This window comes from Spinacia oleracea, chromosome 4 (assembly GCF_020520425.1).
Source record: "Spinacia oleracea cultivar Varoflay chromosome 4, BTI_SOV_V1, whole genome shotgun sequence".
NCBI lineage: Eukaryota > Viridiplantae > Streptophyta > Magnoliopsida > Caryophyllales > Amaranthaceae > Spinacia > Spinacia oleracea.
The window spans coordinates 156,448,776-156,462,665 of record NC_079490.1 but is presented as its reverse complement, the minus strand read 5'-3'; the positions used below and the strand labels follow the sequence as shown (position 1 = coordinate 156,462,665).

The 13,890-nt window shown below is 39.0% G+C and overlaps 1 long non-coding RNA gene across 10 annotated transcripts; it reads left to right on the top strand.

Moving 5' to 3' along the window:
* Window positions 1–410: 410 nt before the first annotated feature.
* LOC130460112 (uncharacterized) lies at window positions 411–6,959 on the top strand. 10 transcript variants are annotated; one of them, XR_008920038.1, is made up of 7 exons: window positions 411–982; window positions 3,342–3,390; window positions 3,505–3,594; window positions 4,172–5,043; window positions 5,119–5,182; window positions 5,280–5,375; window positions 6,648–6,959. It is a non-coding gene; the product is annotated as an uncharacterized lncRNA (long non-coding RNA). The 10 variants fall into 10 exon arrangements; XR_008920041.1 differs by lacking the exon at window positions 6,648–6,959 and adding an exon at window positions 6,157–6,551; XR_008920042.1 differs by lacking the exon at window positions 6,648–6,959 and adding an exon at window positions 6,086–6,551.
* Window positions 6,960–13,890: the final 6,931 nt, after the last annotated feature.

The window sequence follows — 13,890 nt, the reverse complement described above, 5'->3', positions numbered from 1 at the left end:
TATTTTGAACTTGCGAGTAAGGGTTTATGGTACAGAGTCGTTACCTAGCTTTTTTTAGTGCTTCTCTATGGAGTTGTTTAGAGTATTTTTGAACACACGTGAACTTTTTATCTCTCTGTTGATTTTAGAAAATAGATAATGCTAATAACATGACAATAGATCAGTCCTAGGCTATTTATGACGTAGAAAATAGATCAGTCATGCTCTGATCAGTCCTGATCAGCTCAGTCCTGATACAATCAGTCCTGATCAGCTCAGTCCTGATCAGCTCAGTCCTGATACAATCAGTCCTGATCAGCTCAGTCCTGATCAGATCAGTCCTGATCAGCTCAGTCCTGATCAGATCAGTCCTGCTCTGCTCAGTCCTGATCAGTTTAGCTGTGCAGAAAACAAAATAAAAATCTGATGAAAAACAAAGAAATATAGATTTCTCCATTGTTTTCATTAAATTTCTCATCAAAATGCTGTTTACACTTTTTATGCATGTTACTTTTCAATAGTTCTGAAAATCCTTGCTAGAAACGCAGGATCTGAGACTTCGTTGCTATAAGCTGAGGAACTTCCCATCACCAGAATATGTACAGTCGTAATTTGTGTTTGCTGAGTAATTCATAGAATTGAGCTTAAATTTGCACGTTTTTTTACTTTTTTTTATTAATTTATGTAATTAATTGATGTGAAAATTAGCAACTTGTCTAAATCATTGAGTGCTTATATTATTCAATACCTAGGCTTAATTTTGTGTGATTCAATAGGCTTTTTTTCCGTATCATGCTGTTTAACTTCGCTTGGGTACGTGTTAGATCGATTGAGAAGGGTGCTGGTCCTGATTTGCTGGTATATATTCGAGAAATCAGCTTCTGCGAACAAATAGCTTCTAACTGTTTCAGCTGTACAGGCCGTCATCCTGCAGCCACTGGGTAACAAGGGAATTGCAGTTATATGAGGTGATACAATAAGGGGGTTTTCCACTGCTGACCAGGTGTGCTTTTCTCTGCTTCATAAGTTCTCATTTGTTGTGTATACTGAGGTTCTTGTAAGTATTTTACTATTAATTAGATACGAGTAGGCGACAGAGTACCATTTACTTTGGTTTCTTTTGGCACAATGTAGTGGGATTTAGCATAACCCTCCTCATATTCAACAACTTTATTGTTTAAAAATATGATTGCTGTAGAATGCAACCAGAAAATACTGCCAAGAAAGGCCCTAGGTGTGAATTTCATTGGCTAGACAGACCATTTTTGTTGTTAGAGTGTATGGTTGATTTTCAAATACTGGTTTTTGTTAATATTTGTTCAGTTCCTCGACTTTTGGGTATTGGTAAACGGGTTCAAACTTGCTAAATAATATCATTGGGAGAAAGGGGAATCAAATAATTTTGAGCTTGTAACTTTAAGCATGTTCCTTAATTTCTTGAACTATTAGGGGATGCTGTTATTAATATAGTTTGTACTATGTTGTACCGGCTTACTTAACCTCTATCTAATTGTGACATTATGTTGTCTAATTTTGCATTATTTCGTTACGTAGTGGACGGAGTACAAGTTAAAACAGAAGGAGAGGGTAATTTGGTAATTTTAGTTGGCGTATTTATGCCACTGTATGCTAATATTGAACTTTGAACATTTCCACCACCATATTAAGTTATTCACATCCCTTTAAACAACTACAATTGTTATGTAACTTTGCATTTCATACCAGAAAATCCATTTTCCTCCAAACTGGGAAAGTAACAACTTTCAAGTCAAGTAAAGTGGCTCTTTTATAACCTTTTATCTATCTGTTTTATAACCTCTAACCTTTATTCAGTTATAACCTTCAATCTATTTGTTTTACCTTAAATTATACTGAAATTTTAATGTTAGAATGGTTTCTGTGATTCTGTGTTAAAGAGATAATGTGTGCTTCAATTGAAACATTGGTGCAGCTATTCAAAAGGTTACAAGAAATGGTTCTTTTAGGTAGCCCTTTTTCAGTAACTATTTGAACCTGTATTAATGACTCTAAGTCAGTTAGACAATAGAGAATACATGCTTTTTAGCTCCAACTGAATGGCAGTGAATTATGAACAGTCACGTAAAAGGCTGTAGAGCCAAAATGTTCTTTCCAAGAGCTTAATGGAACATTTGTCGCCAGGTTCAACGAAAATATGTTCAAATTTTCAGCAATTTAAGGGATACATCTAAAATCTAAAATTTTACAAGATATTCAATGTAGAATTTGTGTGTCCTTGAAAACTGTTTGTAGTTGGACCGGTTAGGATTTAGCAGTACTTTTCCCCCTCTCTATTAGACTATTTAAAATACTTTTAATACAAGATACCAACCCCGGTAAAGAGATCCTTGCCTAAGTTTCACAATGTATCATGTTTCACACCACCCACTGGCGAAGGAGGATCACTAAATTGACGTATTTTTCTGCATAATCCTCTTCTTAGTACGGTCCTCATTAGACAGATGGATAGAAAAACTATACTTCGTAAAATTTAACACCGAACTTCTATTTTGAAAAAGTGAAGCCAATCCAAAATACCCATTTCTTCAGAAAAAGTCAATCTAAGTTATAAGACTGTTCATTAGATTCTTCTATTACTGCACTCTGTAAAACCATTAAGGGGAAAAGAAACAAGAGATATTTTTCTAGGTAACTGCATATTTGATTCTGTTTTTTCTGGGTTTTTCACTGAGTTGCTGTTGCTGCTTGTTAGTAAGGGTTGTGATTGAATTAGAATGGAGGGTAGCATAGAATTTGGTGAGCAGATTTAACTGATGATGCTGTATTATCTATAGTTGTTGCTGGAGTAGCAGCTGATATGAATAAGGGAGGTGGGAGTTCTAGCTACTTAAGTACTAACCAAGAAGGGCTTGGGATTAAATCTCCTGAAATTTCAAAGACAAGTCCCATGTCAACCCCCAGTAGACCTCCCAAGATCCCTGCTGAAATTACCAAATTATTGAAATTTTTGTCTCTCTAAATTCTATCCAATGTCTTCTGCACATTCCCGTCCAATAAATTTGATATGCAAACAGGATCGCATAACGCTCCTTCTCCGTGATTACCGGCAACTGCAAGGTGCCCAATAATATGATCGAATTTTGACCTGGTATGACCTCAAAATCTACAAAATGCAGTAGCCAATAAATATATATTTCTTCCTCCTTTTTCCCCACTGTTATTTTTCTTCTGTTTTATGGTACAGTGAGATGCTAGAAATAGCTGAAAGACATGAATTAGTTATGGCCAGGGGGAGGGAAGCTGTATGCCTGTATGCAAATAATCATTTTAGTCTTATCTTATTGCTTCCATGTATGCCCTAAAGAAAGCTTTGTCATTTTCAGGGTAGTTAAGGACGACCAGCCTGTATCATACCGGACAGCCACAGCAAAGGTGCTCAGATATTTTTAATTTCCAGATGTTGGTGCTATTTGATTGTAGTATGTCAAATAGCTTCGAGTTTGTGACTTTCTTAAATGATTACTAATTTTCTTAAATTTCTTTCAGCCTGTATACCAATGGATAATCAAGCCTCAGAGTGTCGCCAAAACTAATGAGATGTTTCTTCCTGGGCGAATGTCATTTATTTATGACATGGTAAGTTGCTGGATAAGTGTTATTGTACTTTTATAAGTTTGTGTGGAATACCTCATTTAGACACCAAGCTGATGTTATATAAACTTGGATAGGACTATAAGGGGTGCTCTCTTTACCATCATCATTCTTTGACAATAGTATATGGTAAATGAAACAAGCTTTATGCTGCTGTCATAGGCTTGTTCTTTTTTAGATCTGGTGTTTATCTATGATTCTTTTGTATTAAGAAAGTTTCTAGTCTGTCAAGAAGTTTCAGTTCTTATTTATGATTCTATATCATAATATAATTAGCAGACTGATTTTTACTTAACACCTGGAAGACTATCCTCCAAGGATCTTTATTTAATCATTTTAGTATTCTTTCGGATCTTTGTTTTGTATGATCTCACTGGAAATCATATAAAACATTTTCTATTTAATATAGCTATATTTCTTTTGACTCTTATACATATTATGTATAAATTTACTATAATTTATAGTATACTAATACTCCCTTTTTTTTTGCGGACTATTTGATTTTTACCTAAGAATCCACAAATGACAGATACCTCTATTTTTCATTTCTTTATCCTGTCAGGTTGGATGCAAAGCTCTTTGTGTTGACTGGTAGATTGATTAATTCTTGAATGAGCCCTATGAAAGCGTGATCCAATGTAACAACTTTGACGGATCCGAAACATGATATTGTTTCATGGAGCACAATTATCACAGGATATGGAAGTCATGGAAAAGGGGAGATAGATGGCTTTAAAGCTGTATTCGGATTTTCTAATTTCATGGAATCAACCAAATCGTGTCATTTTCCTTTCTGTTCTCTTCTCTTGTAGCCACAATGGGATGGTTTCTGAAGGTCTGAGCTTATTCAATTCTATGACTCGGGATTTTGGAATTAAACCAGAACTTGAGCATCGAGCTTGCATCGTTGATCTACTCTGTCGAGCTGGAAAGATTGGGGAGGCATATGAATTCATTTGGAAAATGTTCTTTAACCCTACAACTGATGTTTTGGGCATACTTCTCGATGCATGTCGGATGAAGGGTGATGCTAAACTTGGAGAAATTGTTGCAAGAGATATGATGATGCTGAAACCTGCATGTGCTGGAAATTATGTACAACTAGCTCATAGTTTTGCTGCTATGAATAGATGGGAGGGGGTGAATGATGCATGGACTCAAATGAAGGCTCTTGGACTTAAAAAACTCCCAGGTTGGAGTCTGAGTTAATTTGGTGACAGCAGTCTGAGTCATTCAGTCATCCTGAAGATTCATCTTCCAGCTGCTGTCTGGTACTGCAGACCTGTGTGCCAATTACCAAGGTCTGGGGTAAATTTCCCAATCAAAGTAACAATAATTGAACATATAGTTGGTTAACTTGTGCAAATATATAGGGAAGATTTTATTGTAGAAGTGATTCTTTGACAGTAAATCGGTTCACATTAGAGATGGGAAGTATGTATCTTATCTATGTTCTACCATTCCATTCACATTTATGTGTTGACATATTGATGGTTAACTTGTGCACAGATCGATGCAGGTGTGATTGTATAGCTTCTACGGGTGATTCTTTCATCCGTAATTTCTTCTACAGGTGATTCTATGCTCCATAAAAAAAACTAGTCTAACTGATAAATTTAGTATACTTCTTGGTATGAGTTATGAAATTTGTGTTTTCTATTGCGATGCAGATCAACCATTTCTGCAGGTGTATGTTCGAGTGTCACAAGTACGTAACTGGGAGGAAAGTCATGCAGGAGACAATTGTGAAATGATCTTCATGTGATGTAAGTATCCATCATTCCATCATGATCCTGTAAGTTAGTGATTAATAGAGTATATATTCAAGTAATTATCCTTGTTTCTTGCGAGTAGTTATATAGCATCAGAATTCTGTCATCTTGAAAGTAATTTCTGGTAGTGAAAATATTTGCACAGCTACAAGTATAATAAGTTTGCAAACATATTTAGGCTAAACTTTCGACTGCCAGATTAATTATAGATATATTTAGGCTAAACTTTCGACTGCCAGATTAATTATAGATTTATTTCAAGTGAAATCATGGCAGTTATCAGATTAGCTTAAGTTATTGTTCTTGGTTATTTTTACCTCAATAAAATACCTCAAAGCATCAACTAAGTCGCTATACAACCTGACAATCTTTGCAAAGCTTAACAGTTTTGGTAATAATTAGGCTTTGACCATGACAGTGGGAGGAATGCTGAATGAAGCTATTAATAATTTTAAATGACACTAAATATGGCTTAATAGAGCTTTCAAATGACACTAAATATGGCTTAACCATGGTCATTAAAATTCCACCTAAAAAGGATTAGGCTCCAAATTCGATCGTGAGCTCAGACGACAACAAAGTACCAAATTACCATCATAATGTGTAAGCCAATTCTAGCGTTGAATTTTAAAATAGAGAGCTAGGCCACTGGTAAACTCTTGAGCACCTGTCTTTTGGTTGTGTCTACGGCAAGGCTGCTTTAGACCAGATTAAGCAGTGGCTGGGGATAAGAACTTCAAAAATTGATCTGTTATACCTGCTGAAATGGCTACAGAAGGACTACAAAGGCTCTAGATTCCAGAAAAGGGTGCAGTAAACTGTTGTTCCTGCTTTAGTAATACCAATATGGAGAGTTAGAAGTGATGCAATTTGGAATTTTAAAGTTATACATACTGATTCTTTTGTAAAAGTTGTAAAGGATACCATAAAGAGCAGGATAGGAAGAATCATAGGGAACTAAGTGTAAATATCACAGATCTCTAGCTGCGATATCTAGACTTTTCTTTTTTTAATAATGTTCATGTATGATTGAATTCGCTGAACTATAATTTATCTCATTATTCAAAGATCGTAGATTGAATAAGTGTTTGCTTGATCTACCTTGAAAAATATAATTTGAGTGATTCAAATGATATTGTTAATTTTCCTTTGATTTTAAAATGTGTTCATCATGCTTTGTATATATATATATATATATATAAATATATATATATATATATATATATATATATATATATATATATATATATTAAATTTTCTTTGCAGATTATTGATGATTCAAGTGGTCATGGTATATGTAGATCAAGATCAAGATCAACAAGTTATCTTGAAGCTAAGGTAGCATAGAAATAGGTTTACTTGGTAATTAGTTTGTACGTAGTCAGGAGGTAGTTTTTATTTAGTTTTGGACTATCTTGTAGAAGAAATGATGATAGGAAGTTGTTTTTCTTCTAACATATTCCTTTTATTTTAGTTAACTAGACTCTGGAAATTAATTTAATGTATGGATGATTTATATTGTTATATGTCACTTTTTCTAAATTAATCAAAGCACGACGTTACGGTGTTTTATGATAATGTAGTATGTAGAGTATTTGATTACTATCATCTATGGTCAATATATATTTTATAAATAATTTGTGATTTTAGATTAATTGATATATATATATATATATATGTATATATATATATATATATATATATATATATATATATATATATATATATATATATACATATATATATATATATATATATATACATATATATATATGTCTGTGTGTGTGTGATGCAAATTGTGACGCTCCAAAGGGTCTAAATGATTTTGGAGGGAATGAGGAGAACTCGCACGAAAGTAAACATATAGGGACTCTAATAAGAGTCTAAATATTTCGGGTGTCTAAAGTGTCTCTATATGGTTTATAGTGGCGGAGAAATGTGTCTATAAGCGTGCAAATAGTGACGCTTTTTGCAGTCTAAATATTGCGACTATCTATAGAGTCCCTATATCCCAAATAGCGGCGGCGAAATTCATCGATATTTTGCAAATTGTGACGCTTTAAAGCGTCGGTAAATAGCGGCAATGAAAATAGCGACCCTCTCCCAAAGCGTCGCTATGTGAAATAGCGACACTCTTTACCGTCGCAATTTGTCCCAAAAAGCGTCACAATGTGTCGCGTTTTTTTGTAGTGTCCCCGGGATTGACTTGGGATTCTTTGGGTCCATTCAGTCTCTCGTCCTTGATGTGAGACACTTACCCCTGGATTTATGTGGTTATGATTATGTGTACGCTATTTTTTTAATTCTATATTGTTTTTGGCAGCTTTTCATTCGTTGTGCCGAGAGTAGGAACTACCGCTTTGATATTCACAAAGAGATGCTCAAGCACAAGGACCAGATCGAGAATCATGAGCAATATGCTGAGAAGACGGCCAGGTTGATCAACTTGGACACGGATAAGAAGATCGCCCTGAAGACGGAAGAGCTGAAGAAGGCCGAGGAGGACGCTGAGAAATATGAAGAGAAGCTGCGGGAACATGAGGGGCGGCTTGTCGAGCTGAGAAAGGAGTACTCTTCCGTCTTAGAACGGGTGACTGACTTCTCTTCCAAGGTGAATGTTCTGGAAGGTCAGCTCAAGGCCATGCAGGGGAAGATCGAGGCCGTGCGCAAGGAGGCTGCAAGCTCTTTTAAGTTGGGCGAGGAGTCCATCTTGGAGAGTGCCCAAAAGGCGTGGGATTAGTCCATGGACGGGAAGGATTTTTCCTGGTTCAAACGCCGTATCTCCCACCAGATAGTTGTTTCGACGGCTAGGCGCTTGGGCTTAGATCCTCCCGAGTTTGTTAGTGACGGGGAGGAAGACGTCGAAGAAGACGAGGTGAACTCCCCTGAAGGCCAGGACGTCCAGCACGGGAGTTCCATTGCCCCTCCTCCTTGAGCAGGTTTTCTTGCAATTGGTTTAGATGACGCCGTGGGCGTTTGTAAAACTTTGGTGCCTTCGGGCATTTATTTGATTTTGTTTGTTTGCGCTTTGGGCGCTATGTAAAAACAATCTGTGCCGTTGTGCACTGTATTTTAATTCTATCAGTTCGGTACTGATTTCTTAAAAAAAATTCTTTGGGTCCAATTGTTGGACAGAAACCTCAGTGTTTTAGGTGATCAGCCTAATTTGAGGCGCTAATCTAGGCCACTTCTCAGGCCGTCAAACGATTAGTCTTTTTAGACGGCATCCCAGGAGGAGGTCTTATGTCTGAATGTTTTGCGAGCCTATTTTGAGGTGCTAATCTAGGCAACTTCTCAGGCCGTCAAACGATTAGTCTTTTTAGACGCCATCCAAGGAGGAGGTCTTAGGCCTGATTGTTTTGCTCTTTGTTTGAGTCTTTTTGGGAGCTTTTCAAAGAAAAGGCGTCATGCTGGATGTCAAAACCCTTCGTGTTTATTAGCACTGGGTATTGTTTATTTAGCGGATAGGGACGCCAGTTTAGGAACTGCTTTCTGGTGAGTTTCTTTCAACAGAGACTTGTATTCGTCAGATAAGTGTTAATTTACTAAATTGCTTGCTACATTCACCGCGTCTTAGACGGGTATTTACAGGTCGTTTTGTGGGCTCTAAGTATAATAGCTAGGCCGTTTTGTAGGCTCTGAGTACAATGGTTACCCTAATGATGTTCTACTCTTAGCCACCTTCTTCAATTTTGACCGCTTCTACTTGGACGGGTCCAATTTCTTTGGTGACCTGGGATTCATCTTCATGCTTTCGTTTTCCTCTGACTTCAGCAGAATCTTGCTTCCATGCTGACGGGTTGAGGGTCGTCAGGTAACAATCCCTAGCCTGTTGTTGATCTCCATGTATGGTGCCTATGACTCCATCATCGCACACGAACTTCAGAAGCATCAGATGGGTGACGACTACAGCCTTGATGTTGTTTAAGGTGGGTCGTCCCAGGATGACATTGTATGCCGTCAGGTCTTTGACGATTAAGAAGTCTACTTCCATTTTCCGCCCATTCTGCCTATCTCCAATTCGAACTGGTAGAGTGATAACGCCAACAGGATGAATGATACTCCCTCCAAAACCAATGATGGGATAGTGAATTCTTTCGATGGCTTTGGGATCGTGTGCAAGGCGATTGAGGCATTCTAGACTCATTATATCGGACGAGCTTCCCGTGTCTATTAGTATGCGCTTAACCCTCATGTTAGCTATCTTGAATTCAACCACGAGTGGAGCATCATACGGCGTGGCTATCCGTCCACCGTTTGACTCACAAATTTCAATCTTTGGGAATGGGTCCATGGGCGCTTTGGCTGACAGCAGCACCTGCCCTAAGCGGCGAGCATAATCCTTTTGTCCTCTCATGGTAGGTCCTCCAGCGGCTGGTCCTCCAGATATGACGGATACAAATCCTCTGTCGCTATGTTGTCCCTTAGTCGGCGAGGCAGGGGACTTGTTCCTTTTGTATTGGTTTTTTCCAAAGCCCTGAGCATTCTTCCGTAAGTAGTTCTTGAGATGTCCATTGGAGGCTAGACCATCTAAAGCCCTCTTCAAGCTTCTACAATTCTTGGTTTCATGTCCTATATCTTCATGGAACTGGCAATATAACTTCGGATCTCGAGTCTCAGCAGGGGACTTCATGGGGAAGGGTCGATCAAGGTCGTACTTTGCCCCTACGTCTTTTAGTATGGTGAGAAGGTCTGTGTTGTATTCGAAATATTCCCGCTCTTGCGGTCGTTCTCTCTTGTGCCCCGGAAAGTTGGTATCATGCTCTTTAGAGAGAGCCCATGTGCCATTTACCCGTGGAGGTTTTCGGTCCACCTTATCCTTCTTCCAGGAGGAGTCTGTTGTTTCTCCAATCCTCCCTTCCTTTGACGCGCTGCATATTTCCGTTGCATGGATAAATGCTTCAGCCTCGTCTAGGACCTCTGCCATAGTCCTTACACTCTTCTTAACTAGGTCAAACTTGAAGGAGCCCTTCTTCAATCCCCTGATAAAGTTATCAAAAGAGACACCATCGGGCAAGTCTGAGATCTGTCCCGCCTCCAGATTGAAACGCTTCACGTAGCTTCTTAGGGACTCGTCCTTCCCTTGCTGGATCCGTCCTAAATGCATGCTAGTTTTCCTTTCTTCCTTGTGTGCCATGAACCTTGTAGAGAACAAAGTCTGTAATTCGCTAAAAGAGGCAATTGATCCTGGAGGCAGCCGTTCAAACCATTTAGACGCTACTCCCTTAAGCGTGGCTGGGAAGTATTTGCACCAGGTGGCTTCATTGGTTCCCTGTACGTACATGTGGTGGCGGTATGCGACAAGATACATGTCGGGATCAGTGGTCCCGTCATAAGCTTCAATGGTAGGGGTTTTTACTTAGGGTTCCTTCGGGGTGTTCATAATCTCGTCAGAAAAAGGGGTACTCATGTGCCTTAACGCCAGGTTGTTGGATCCTTGCTGAATATGATAGGTTGGCTCACGGCGGCTTGATAGCAGGCGGGGGCGCATGCTTACCCTATGGGGCGTCATCTGGGTTGGTCCACGTGTAGTGGGATAAAATGGCGGGTCTTCCATCACAGAGGTGGACCCGGTGTCTGATAGTTCAGATTCAGCCTCATAGTGCTCTTGACGCCTTACAGCTGGTCGCAAGACGGCTGGGGGACATCCCCTAGATGATAGTCGTAGGACCGGGTCCCTTCGAGGTAAGAAGGTGGGTGGGTCACGGCCATATTCTGAGTGCTCAGGCACAGGGCTAACTCCCCTGCTTGCTTGTGGACGAGAACCTTCTCCAGCTCTCTAGACGTTGGACCTGAGCGGCATTCTGCTTATCCGATTGACGCCTAGATTTAGGGGCCTCTGCGGAGCCGTCCTCTAAGCGCAGTAGATCAACATGTTCTTCCGAATTTCATCTTGCAGTGTAGTGCTCATCTGTTGTCGGAAGGTCTGATTCATTTGCTGTTGGAATCCTGTTAAAATCTCGCGTAGGGAGCCCACTGATACTGGCAAATCTAGATTCTCGTCCAACACGACGTCTCGGACGCTAGGGCTTAGATGGCCGCCTGGCGGAGACGCCTCGGTTATTGGTTCTTCTTCCACCACCACCTCAGCTTGCATTCGTCCTGGTGTGTTCCCTGCATTTGCAATTCGATTCGTTTCTTCAATGTGCCGTCTCTCTTCTTCACTAGCATGCTCTCTGTCAGGGTGTAGTTCGGCCATGACACTGTACCTCCCCACAGACGGCGCCAAATGTTGTGGGAACTTTTACGGTGCTGACGTGACACGCGCTCCTCGGAGGTATCAAGTATGACCTGGCACGAACTTCTGGCAACCTGCAAAACAAGAATATTCCCGTAGGAATATTCCCTCCGATGCTTAAGAAAGTATAAGCTAGAGAGATAAGTAATTTGTAGAGAGAAGGCAGAGCAACGATAGGTTTTTTGTTGCTGAGCCAGAATTGATTGCCCTTTTACCTAGGGATCTGCACTATTTATAGTGCTAGGGTTTCTCGGGAACTGGTCCCGCATGATTGAGTGTTTACGCAAGATTGGGACACGTGTCCTGCATTGGTTCTGTAGGCTTGTTTAGGCCCAATGTGGACCTCTTAATCATTTGGGCCTGGGCTCTGTGCAGTTTGGAAAATGCCCGTAGGCAAGCTTTTGGGCTCTTTCTTCTGGGTTTTGATAGTGCAGTTAGGTGGCATTCTTTTAGGCCACATCAGTCGGTTTGTTTTACTTTTTGTTATTCAAAGGTATTTCAGAACGTTCTTTTGAATTTCATGTGAACTCCTTAATTTGTTTATACTTATATGATTTCTTTAATAATCATTTTACGGAGTGGAGTGGTGGTTACCAGCTTTGCTGATTGTTTTTCTTTGTTTGGTGTTTGTTTTATTGTTCTCCCCTTTGGGATTGAACCTGCAACGACCCATTTAATTATGTTGAGCAGGAAATGCAGGAAATACAGGTAATGACGACTGATTTCGGGTTCACGTGAAGTAAAGTTGGGAACTTAGTTATAGTGTACTTTTGTGGAAGAGTTTAATAATTGTGTATAAGTTATTTAAATTTATTTAGTTATGTAGTATGAATAGTACTTAGCTTTGCATCTACTTTATAAGTAAGGGTAGCAGTAACACCCTGATGGTGTATAGGGAAATTTTATTTGTTGGAATGATGTAATTGAAGCAGGTTGAAGAAATTATGACGTAATTCCCTAAATAATATTTTAGGTTGTCCATATTTAGGGGAAGTGCTGCCGAAATTTTTAATAATTAGATAAGTTAATATTTAATTAGTGTCTTTAAAATAGGTTTAGAGTTGGGGGTGTTACAGAATGGTATCAGAGCCAAGGTTGATTTTGGGTTCGCTGTGATCTCCATATCACGGCATATTAGTTTGGAATATGTTGTTGGATTGAGTACGAGTTAAGGATTATATAAATTCATTGGAAATGATAAGCCTAAAGTCTTTTGTTTTTGTTTGAGCAAATGAGAATTGTTTGAGAGTATTATCAATGGGTTAATGTGGAGAATTTTGTTGGAAAGCCAAGAGTATATTTGATTTGTGAATGAGGTATAGAGATAAGAATTAGTTTTATGTTAAAATAAATTATTTAAAACCCAAATATTTAATATGAAATTGAAGTTCTATTTTAAGTCAAGATAGTAATAATATATATATATATATATATATATATATATATATATATATATATATATATATATATATATATATATATATATATATATATATATATATACTATGGAAAGAAATAAGTTCTGGAGAAATCTCCTTCTTTTCCACTCACTCACGCTTCTCACTCTCTTTCTCTCACCCGACTCCATCTCTTCACCTCAACCTCCCTCTCTTCCTCACTCCACCGCCACGCCCCGTCGCGCCGTCTAGCACCGCGCTGCTGCTCCCTCACCTCCCTTCTCCGTTGGTTGATGCGGGTGTTGTGGTTGTTGTTGATAATCGTGCTACTCTTCCCCTCTCCTCTCGGTCTTGCTCCATGCTACCGCCGCCGATGGTGGCCGTTGAATTTCAATCAGTAATACTCCCTCATCAATTGGTAATTACTTGAGTTCTTTTGTTGATTGATTGATTAGTTCTTGATTTAAGATCCTGAAACCCTAACTTATTCATTTTCTTTCTCCTCGTGGGTGCGCCACCCCTTCTGGTTGCCGGCGTGACGATGTTCCATCGTCACCGCCGTTTGTCCTGCTCGTTGTGGTTGTTGTTGTCATTGGTTGTCGGGCTGATTGTGTTTTGCTCTCTCCTCTTTTCGTTCCTCTGCTCTTCCTCCTCTCCTCCTCGCTGGAGCACCGCCCTCCGTGACTACTGGAGTTGGTCATGTTGTTGGGGTCTATCTTGTTATTGTTGATGTTGTTGATTCCCTTCTCGCTTTCCACATGAGGGTATGATTTTATCCCAAATTATGGTTTATCTATTTTTTAATATAATCATTTAATTGTAATAGTTTATAAAACTTTGAATATTACTTTTATAACGTAGAAACTATTTTAGA